This window comes from Urtica dioica, chromosome 4, assembly GCF_054948205.1.
Source record: "Urtica dioica subsp. dioica isolate 48M chromosome 4, U.dioica_male_clone48M_v1_H2, whole genome shotgun sequence".
In the NCBI taxonomy this organism is placed as follows: domain Eukaryota; kingdom Viridiplantae; phylum Streptophyta; class Magnoliopsida; order Rosales; family Urticaceae; genus Urtica; species Urtica dioica.
This window is the reverse complement of record NC_142759.1, coordinates 17,009,966-17,021,149: the sequence shown is the minus strand read 5'-3', so window position 1 is coordinate 17,021,149 and position 11,184 is coordinate 17,009,966. Positions and strand designations below refer to the sequence as shown.

The window sequence follows — 11,184 nt, the reverse complement described above, 5'->3', positions numbered from 1 at the left end:
GGAATCTCACAGGCTCTTTCCAAAGTAACATCAAGCCTCCACTCCTACCAAGACAGTCCACAGTCATACAACCCTCGAAACCCAACAACACTCTCACCCTTTCAGCCCCTTCACGCCGTAGTCTAGTCTCCGATAGAAAAATAAAATCGGGACAATGATCTTTAACGTGAGCGAGGAGGGCTGACCTCGTCCCGGGGTTGCCCAACCCCTGGACGTTCCAAATAACGCCTATCATCGCGTTCGGCGGCCCTCACTCTCGAGGGGCGCCGCTCTCTCAGCTAAATCATCCTTAGTCAAATCTGAACCGTCAGAAACTCCTAAGTTACTAGAAACCATCCTCAAACCCAAGCCCGGCCCCAAAACCGAGGCCTCAACAACCTCAACCTGCTCCCTCCCCTGGTCACTCGATAGAGAAAAAGAGTAGGGTGAAAGAGAACTTACCTGGTTCGTCGGGGTTTCCAAGCTAGACTCCTCTCCACCGGCTTCAAACATGCGAGCCATCTTCTTAACGTTCCCGATTCTGACCCTCTCTCCCGATTTCCTTTTGCCCGGCCCGCCAGCACCTTCTCTAGCCATCTCCCAAGTAGGACCGGCCTCTATCCCACCTTGTGGGCCAGATTTGAGCCCAAAAGGCCTTTTTTTGGAGTCTTTGGCAGCCCTGTCAGCAACTGCCGGCCCAGGAATGCCGTGGCCCAATCGAATGGACTGATCACCATGGGCTTGACCTTCATTACCCAACATGGGCTTGGCCGAAAAGGCCATAAAGCCCATTTTGCCCAACTCCTTCCCAGCATTAGAGGAGAACGCCCCTTTTGAGGAGCCAGCTGTCGCGTCTGATTTTTCGGGAAGGGAACTCTGCACCAAAGAGCCGTTGTTTCCTTTTTCCCCTAATTTCGGCATAGAACCATCAACCTTTAGATTAGGTTTAGTCTTGCCTGCCCCAATTTGGTGAAGCGCCTCAGAGACCGTCGGCTGATTACTGTTCCTCGCCTGGCCATGACGTCCATCTGTAACCATCGCGTCAGATCTGGGAGTCTTTCCCGGCACAGCGGCAGCGAGGTGGGTCTTCGACACCGGAGCCCCAGGTAACTCCGATTTGTCCTGAGCCCTAGGCGTCGCGGTCTTCTCCTGGCGGGGAGGGTTATCAGTCACACCCCTTCTCGGCGGCCCAGCCGTTGGCGTCGCCGGAGGAGGCTCGTCGCCGGGATCCACACCCTTTCCGTGGAGAGAGGTCCCATTATCCGGTGTGCCTGCCTCCACGTCCATCTCCGCCGAGCCCGAGTGGGCTGGGTCACCCGCAAGGTTAGTCTCCCCGCTCTGTATCTCAACCCCGCTGTGCTTATCAACCGGGGGGTTCTCCGGCGGTTTTTTCCCATTTTTGTACTCTTTTGACGACTCGGCCATCGGGGCCGGAGCTCCAGCCCTAGATGGGGTGAAACCAGGGCCCGCCCAGCCCTTGTCCAGCGACGAACCAAGCCCAAAAGTTTTATGTTTTTATTTCCTTTCATTTGAGCAATAGAAGATTTCAGAAACGAATTATCTGCCAGAAAAGGACTTGAGTAGTTTGTGTACAAAAGAAAAGAAAAAACATAAAATTAAAAAAAATTAAATGACCCCTAACTTTCACAAGAATCCTATTGGTTGGTAATTTTTCTATTTTAGAACCACCTAGGAAGGCCATTTCATGTGAACAATGGTGTACTTTCTTCAAAACGGTAAAATTGAAGAAATAATTATTCACCTTTATTTTTTGCCTTAACTTCCCTACGGTGAAAAAGAATCGTCGGTGCTGGTTAAATAAATATCTAAATTCGACATATACACAACTTTATTTTGGGGCCTTGACTTATTCTACGATATGAGTGTAGTTGATCAGTTGCTTGCAAATGAAAAAGAGATTCTTTTAAAATTAGTTTGCTTGTTAATAGTGTGTGAGATTTGGTTCAAGCTCAATTTAGGTGCCGGGCAAAGTTGTAATATCGGTTGTGGTGCTAGATTATTAATAGATTTTATTGGTTGTGAACAAATCTATTTACTGATATTTGCCTCCCTACCCCACCAAAGAAAAAAAGGGCACATTTGAAAGTGATTATTATTAATAACAACCTAACCACAACATCACTCAAAGTGAAAATCATCAGCAGATTAAAGCGCCGAGGAATTAAGAAAACGTATTGAGGGTGAAATTTCAACAACGAGATCCTGTAATTGCGAAAGCCTAAAAGAAAAAGGGAAAAAAAATAATAGGAAATCTTAAGATTTCATTTGCTTATAAATCCTTTTCAAAATTGAGATGGTATTTTAAAAAAAAAAAGTGGCACAAAGGAAGGAAAATGACAACAGTCAACAACAAAAACGGTTGTCACATAATAACCGCGTACTATAAGATGATAACCAATACAAAAATATGAGCCACAAATATTAAATGAAAAAAAAGTCAAACACAAAATATTTTGAGCAAATAGAAATATATATATATATATATATATATATATATATATATATATTTGGATCTTTTTTTTTTAAGTTTTTCACGAGCGAAAGAGAGATCTCAATTGAGCAAGCGTGATTGCGTATAGTAAAATGAACCCGGAAATTGAATTTCGAAAATTCCGAACCCGATATTTGGAGATAGATATGCACATGCTGGGTTTGATGTGTGAGTGACAATCCCTAAACCACATCAATCTAATTATTCTAATTGGACTATTAAGATCGTTAATTAAATATTGGCACTCCCAAAAAAAAAGAAAAAAAAAAAGCGGAAAAATAATGTAAAAGGTTGACGATGACTTGCCACGTGTCATCGCATAATCGTCACTTAAATTGTGCAAGCTTCGGCCGGAATTATAGGCCTGATTTGCGATGAAAGACCAATGAACCTTGACAAAATCAAAAATCACAAATATTATTTTACCAACACCTTTATCTTTTTCACTTTATCTAAACTCAAGAATCAGAGTTGAAGTTTGAACCCAAAGCACGAATTTGCTAATAATACCTAGCAATCTTCACAAGATCACATAACACCCACATGTAATAAACTCAAAAGAACTCTAATAAGGATATAAATATGAACTCAAACTCAACTCAACTCAACAGACAAGTAAGAATGGTTTATGTTGTACTATTTCAATTGGAAGAACAAAAGACTAAACAAACTGTATATGATAAACAAGAAGAATAAGAAAGAAAAGATAATAACAATAAAAAATAAAAATAAAAACAAAAACCCACAAACCCCGGAATAATATGATGATTGTTCTCCAAATTCATTCATGCCCTATACATACAAATTCTCTGCAACCTAAATCTTTTTTTTCTTCATCTCTGCCATATTTTTTTCTTATTTTCCACGACTCAAATATCCATTACAATTCAAATAAATACTTTGGGGGAGAGAGAGAGAGAGAGACCTTTCTCCCCTCTAACCTCTCTAACTTCACTTCAATTCACACCTCTTCTCTTTGTGTATTACAAATGAATATGATAATCCTGAATCTGTGCACATGAAATCCTTCTCTCTAAACCGCTACAATTTATTTATTTCTTCCTCCTCCATCCAGGCGATGAGAATTGGCCAAAAAAAAAAGAGATAAGAGGACTCTTTTTTTTCCTTTGGTAATGAAGCACAAATTGAACTAATTGAAGAAGTCGGTAAAATAATATGAAAAGAAAAAAGGAAAGAAAAAAAAAATAAGAAATATTTTTTTTTCCCGGCCATTAAAATCTTGTGATGTGAAAGTATGGTGGTGTTTTTTGGTGGCTGTGATGACGATGAAGTAGAAAAAGAGATAGAGAGAAGGTTAGAGGGCGAAAAGAATTAATAGAAAGGCGGAGGAGGAGGGGAGGCGTACGAGACTCCGAATATCGGCGGCAACGGTCCTTCGTAGACCGGTGCCGGCGGCGGCGACGACGGTGGCGTCTCGCACGGCACAGGCGGCGGCGGAGAGCTGTGGTGCACCGGCGGCGGCGGTGAATGGTGCACCGGAGGAGGCGGCGGTGAATGGTGAACAGGAGGAGGCGGCGGTGATGGAGATGGAGGTGGCTTGTAGACCACTGGCGGTGGCGGTGGCGGAGGCGGTGAGTATTCTACACATGGCGGAGGAGGTGGCGGCGGCTCTATACACGGCGGCGGAGGCGGTGGTGAGTGGTGCACTGGCGGTGGAGGAGAGTTGTAATGGTACACTGGCGGCGGTGGCGAGTGATGAGGTGGTGGCGGGGGTGAGTAGTGGTGTGGCGGTGGTGGTGAGTGGTGCACAGGCGGTGGCGGAGGAGATGAATAGTAGTACGGACTTGGCGGTGGCGGAGGAGACGAATAGTATGGCGGCGGCGGAGATGAGTAGTAGTATGGGCTTGGCGGTGGCGGAGGTGGCGAGGCATTCGGCGGCGGCGGCGGTGGGGGCCGTACGCAGTAGGGCGGGCTTGGTGTTGGTTGAGGCGGAGGAGGAGGTGATGAATACACTGGCGGTGGTGGTGACGTGTACACTACTGGTGGCGGTGGTGGTGGTGGTGGTGGTGGAGAGTACACTGGTGGAGGCGGAGATGGTGGCGGTGGCGATGGCGGTGGTGGGGAAGGAGGCGGTGGTGGCGGAGAGTAAACCGGAGGTGGCGGTGGTGGTGGTGATGGCGGAGGCGGAGACGGCGGCGGCGGCGGAGGTGAGTACACCGGAGGAGGTGGTGGCGGGGGAGATGTAGGAGGTGGTGATGGTGGCGGCGGTGGAGGTGAGTACACTGGCGGGGGCGGTGAAGGAGGTGGTGGAGGTGGTGAATACACTGGCGGTGGCGGTGATGGTGTGTAGACTGGAGATGGCGGTGGCGGCGATGGTGGTGTGTAGACTGGAGATGGCGGCGGCGGCGATGGTGGTGTGTAGACTGGAGACGGCGGCGGCGGCGATGGTGGTGTGTAGACCGGAGATGGCGGCGGCGGAGAAGGCAGAGAAGGCACGAAAGGCTTGCAGCGGAAGGATTTGCAGTCGACGCGGGGGCGGCGTGACCTGCATTGGGCGGAGGAGCGCTGCGCGGGTCTTCCGGCGAGGCAGTTCCTGCGGTCGTCGAATCCGCGGAGAGCGAGGCAGGAAGGCGGCTCTCCAGTGAAGAAGTTGTAAGAGTAGGTGAAATTCTCGAGCTTGGGGAGCGAGCAGATGGCCTCGGGAATGCTCCCGGAGAGGAGATTGTGGGCCACATTGAGCTGCTCCACGCTCTTCAGACCGCCGAAGGAGTCCGGGATGGGGCCGAGCAGCTGGTTGGAGCTGAGGTCGAGGACGGTGAGGTTGTCGAGGCCTCCGATCTCCGGCGGGATGCAGGACCGGAAGTTGTTGTTGGTGAGGATGATCTCGTTGAGGTTCGACATGTTGCCAATGCTCGCCGGAACGCAGCCGTGGAGCTTGTTGTTGGCGACCACGATGACGGAGACCGGCGAGTTGCCGAAGTTGTCGGGGAGGTCGAAGACGAACCTGTTGTGGTTGATGAAGATGGCGTCCAGAGGCCTGTCGAAGAGCTCCCTCGGGACGCTGCCTTCGAACTCGTTGAACCTCAGATCCAGGAACCTCAGCGCCGGGAGAGACAGCACCACCGCCGGAAACCTACCGGCGAACCTGTTGTTGCTCAGATCCAGCTCGAACAGGATCTTGAGGCGCCCGAACTTCTTCGGAACCGTGCCGCAGAACCTGTTGGAGTTGATGTGGAACAATGCCAGATCCGTGAGGAGGCCGAGCTCCTCCGGTAGGTATCCGGCGATGTCGCCGTGGTTGAGGTCGATTCCGGCGACCGTGTTGACGGAAGGATCGTCGGGCGCCGGGGCGCAGAAGACGCCGGTGTAGCCGCAGACGTCGGATCCGACCCAGTCGCCGGTGAGGTTGCGGGGATCGGAGAGGATGGCCTGCTTCCAGGCCTGGAGTGCCACGTAGGCGTCCCGGATCCTGTCGTTTTCGAACCTCAGGGAAGGGTCCACGTCGACGTGCTCGCCTCGGTCGCCGAACTCGTCGCGGTAGTACAGAAGCTGCCTCTGCCTGATGAAATGGGTCTCGGCGTCGCTGAGGTGGCCATCGCCGACCACGTGGCTCTCCGCCGAGGAAACGACGAAGGCGGCGGAGAGGAGGAAGAGGGAGATGAAACGACTCGTCGTAGTACTCTTCATCTCACATGCGACATCTGAAATCGCCAAAGCTCTTCTTCTTCTTGTTGTTGTTTTGTTGAGAGACACTGCAATGCAAAGTGCAAACGCAAGTGAGTTCTTCTTCTGTTTGGCTCTGTTTCTCTCTTCGTTGCGATTTGAGATCTGGAAATTGAAAATGTGGATAGAGAGAGAAAGTGGTGGTGCTGGAATGCAAGTGTGGAGAGTAGAGAGAAGAGGCAGGGGTTTTTTCTAGGGATTTTGGAGATGTGTGAGAAAGAGAGTGTATTGATAGAGAGAGAAAAATTATACGTCAAAGAGACAGCTAAATCACAGCTCAAAGCCCACCACTCTCTCTCATTCTCTCTCTGTCTCTTCTCTTTTTTCCTTTCTTTTTATTATAATTCTAGAGCGGGTTTTTCTTTTCTTTTTTTTTTAATTCTCTTTTGTTATTACCGAGAATGGTACCCCACATTTTATTTTTTAATTATCATTAATGCATTATCATAATGTATGACTCATAATTCATGGCTCTTAATTTATACAAACGATAATTACTATCTATAAAATTTATTTAGGAATAATTATACAAGTTTGCTTTTCTATCGCTGTAGAATTACATTCTTTGTATTTTTTTTTTCTTTGACTATTCCGGGTAGATGGTTTCCTTCTTAAAATATGCCTTTTGAATCTAATTCTCATTCAACTCTTACAAGCAAAAACTTATAATAAAGGCCACCAAAAAGTCATAAATAGTATTAACCAAATTGCACAATCCTTTAAAGGGGCTCTAATTTTTTTGACCGAGTAAAATAAATAAATCCTATAAAATTTGAAAAGAAAAAAGCGAAGTTGTGAAGGAGAGAAGTCAGTCGGTGCAAGCGAAATTCCGGCAAAGTTGAGTTGACCGAAGAAACCGGTCAAGACTGTACGTAACCCGTAGTTTTATCATCTTTTATTTCATTTTTGTGTCTTATTGTAAATTTTCAAAATATCGGTTGATATCATGAGAATATTTATGAATTTTTCACGAGAATATGATAAGTATATGGAGGTGGAAAATAAGTACACAAACTTAACTCCATTTACATTTAAAGAAAGGGGTGGTCGTTTTAGATTTATTTGGATTTTAGGTAAAAGCCCATTTGGGACGTTTGTCCATGTCACTTTGAGTCATTTAACTCCTACTAAGGCCCGAGAAATTGCATTATCCTGTCAACTATAAAAGTTACATTAAACCATTTTAAAATAGTGTTTTTTAAACGGTAACTATTATTTAGAGTTATTTTCAATTAAAACAGTATATAATTAATAAATTTAAATAGAACATAGAACAATAAACAAATTTGTCAGAAAAATATGAAAACATAAAAAACAGAGATTGTTTATGACTTAATAACAATATTTACATTAAAACTTAAAAACGCTATTTCGGATATTAGTTTAAAAAAAACATTATCACATGTTATTTAATTAACTAATTATGCATGTTAGTCTTACTTACCTTCTCTCGAGGTTTACGAATATTTGGTAAGAATTGAATTTTAAAATAAAAATTGTAATTTTTGTTCTCCGTAATCAAAATTATGCATAAATTAACCGGTATTGTACATCATAAATAAAGGTAAGTTGCAAAACTTTGCATAGAAGACGAATTTCCGGGTCATGTTTGCTTTAACAAATCAATCAAATCTAAAATGAATCGGTGTTTAATGATTATGAGGGTAGAATTTGAATGGCTAAATTTTAATTTTTTAAATAAAAAAAATAATTATAAATTAGAACAAAGTGTTAAAAACTCATTACAATACCATATGATTACAATTTTGTAACTTACTAGGTTATTCCAAACATCACGTTTGTGATTTAACCATCATTTGTAAACTTATTAAAAAATAACCAAACAGATGAAGTGACAATTAAATAAAACATTTAAATTTTCTATGTTGTCCTTCTAGCTTTTTTTCTTTACAATGATTCGTCAATTTCTCTCTCATACAGTTTTTTTTCTCATCAAAACTTCAAAAATCTATATCTTCCTCATATGAACTCGAAATTGAGTAATTCCAAATCATACGGATTCGTGGCGATGAGAGCTTCAAAAATAGATCCATTGTGTTGGATGAAAAGTCATGTCTACTACTGTAGAATTTCGTCGGAGTTCACCATTGGTACATTAATTGTCATTAATTGTCGAATTTTTTAATTATTTACATTTTTTTGTTAATTATAACATGCTTAATATAAGGATATTTAAGTCAAATATAATTTTCATTGATTATTCTCCAATTTTATAGTTTAGTTTTTGCTACAAATCTACAACGCTCATATGATTATTTATTAATTAAAATAGTAGTTAAAATAAATCCAATAGACAAAATAAATTAAATATTTCCATAACTTGACACCGACTTATGAAGGATAGTTGTTGGCTCTTCAACGGAAGGCCATAATGCATCAAAGATAGTTGTGTGATAGATTCTACGGAAAATGAGTTAAAACTTAAATATGAAAGTTAATAGCCGTTAATCATTACAAAGGATAGTGGGTTAATAATATTTAATGTAGGAAAAAATTAGAGTACTTTAGTAACGTAGTCAATTTCAAATATGGGTTTAAGGATATGATCAATGTTTGGTATATTGTGTAATCAAGCCATTTACAAAAATAAACGAATAAAAAATATTGGAAATACTCTTATATAACATAAATCATAAATCTACTAGCCAACGTTTCAGATAGCCAAAACTTATCGCGTGTAAAATACACAAAAATTAACTGAAATTAACCCAAGAAAACTTGATATCGCAACTAATTGGACTACAAAAAGGAAAAAAGAAAATTATGGAGTAAATTGGATAAAGTTAACGTGTATTAAAGCTGCACTATTTGGCTGCGATCAAAACAGTGGTTGCATGTTTATATTCAGCCGAGTTTAATAAAGGTTAATGTATTAGTTTGTTAAATGACTAATAAAGTCACGTCATCATTTGTGGCTACATTTGAAACTTAAATGAAATGTTGGCTAGATTGCAATACCAAGGTTTCAAAAATTTAACCAACTAAGCCACTTCAAACGTTGGATTTTCAATTTAGCCAACGTTTAAAAATTGTCAAAACAAATAGCTGATCTCACTTACGTCGCAATCTCATCAGATTTTCAATCCCAATTATACCCTTAAAATTCAATTTTAGTCAGAGACAAGATGTCGCACACAATGTAGAGCCAATATGTGCGGCCATCTGTTCTGGTGCAAACGATGGATTATAAAAGAAACAGTGCGTAAATATAAATGACACAAAGAACGGTAACCCAGTTCGGTGAACCGTTACCTATTCTAAAGGGCAGCGTGCCCAGTTGAAAAGAAATTCATTATAACAATAAGTAGTTAATAGTACAATAATGGACTTATATGAACTAAACCTTGTCATAATGTCATTTTCCTATTACTACCCGTGAATTTCAAATCTGGCTCCCCTGAATCTGATATCCATTCAATTCCACTCTCAAACACTCTCCCAGTGTTTGATATTCTTCAATGTCAATGCTTCAATCACGAAATCAAAAAACCCAACAACTCTCTAATACTCAAATGTCTAGAAACGTGTTTAGAGAATTACACTACACACATCACACAATTAGTTACTCAGTCCGGCGATCGTTCACGTCTAAGAACCCGAAAAGTATGATGAATGCTTCAAGACTATAAATGAGGAAGTGCTTGGCTTTTATAGTAGTCAACATCTCTAGAATTCGATCTAGGGTTTTCTTACCCATGCACGCGAAGAGATCTAAAGTAGAAAGTCTTCGGCGAGACATTCTGGCAATTCATGAAACTTACCAAAAATACAGTTTTGCATATAGAGGCAAATATATCTCAACTTATCATGGAACATGTTGTCAGACATCTTGCCAAACAAACTTGCAGTAAAAAATAAGCCAACAACACACGTAACAACAACCCCCTTTGAACATTTTTTTAAACCAAATAGTATCCAATAATTCTTTAAATTTATGTTTCAATAAATACTTTTAACATTTCTTATTTCTCTTTCTCTCTCTCATTATCGTTACATTTAGCAATGTGTAGAGGCGAAAACATCATCACCAAAATGCTTATTTCTAAGAGATTTATGGCATCGTTAAAATCAATTCTTAATTTTATCTTCTTAATTGCATTAGTTAATAATAGCTCATAATTGTTAATCGGTTTGGGTTTTTCTGATTTTTTTTTTCAAAATTGCATAGCTAAGAACTGTTAATATGTTTATGAGTTTATGATTTTCTAGTTATGCATTCAAAACTGCACAGTTAATTATCGTTAATTAATTCATGGATTTATGACTTTCATTTTTTAGTTCTCGTCATATTCGTCGTCTTCAATTTTTTATGGTTCGTGTTTATGGGTTTTGTCGAAGAAGAGTCTTGCTAATAAATCACACACACAAGTACACGTGTGGCTCAAGTAATATAGTGTACCTGAATTACGAGTATCGATCTCACGAGGACTAGCAATTCTAACGATTTCTTTAGCTTTATGTGAATTGATTCCAAAGTAATGAAAAAGATGGTCTTAAACGACTAACGAAACTAAATAAAATAAAGAAAACAATAAACACGAGTTTAAATCGAAGAGAAAAAGGGGTTACGACTTCACCATGAACCGACTACGTTGACTATCCCTATTTTGTCTATTTTTGTCTCGTTCCTATGTTACCAATTTCACTCTTTCTAACATACTCACTAGACTTTCTCGTTTGATCTAGCAAACCTATGCAATTGACAGATTGTTATCCTCCCGGCCTCTAATCATATTAAAACAAGGGTCCATTACGAAAATAGCCAACTTAAACATTTGACACTGCTAAATAGCCAACATTTGGTAAATCTTAGGTAAATAGCTATTTTCATTTATTTACAGACGTAAATTTTAGATAAACGGCCACCTCCATATATTAGGCCACGTCATTATTTACGGTTATTTACCTAAGATTTACCAAACGTTGGCTATTTAGCAATGTTAAACGTGTAAGTTAGCTATTTTCCTAATTTTTTGTTAAAACAATTA

The 11,184-nt window shown here is 41.3% G+C and overlaps 1 pseudogene; it reads right to left on the bottom strand.

Annotated features, from left to right (window-relative positions):
- Nucleotides 1–3,105: 3,105 nt before the first annotated feature.
- LOC149400909 (leucine-rich repeat extensin-like protein 5 pseudogene) lies at nt 3,106–6,508 on the bottom strand (annotated as a pseudogene).
- Between the last annotated feature and the right edge of the window lie 4,676 nt (nt 6,509–11,184).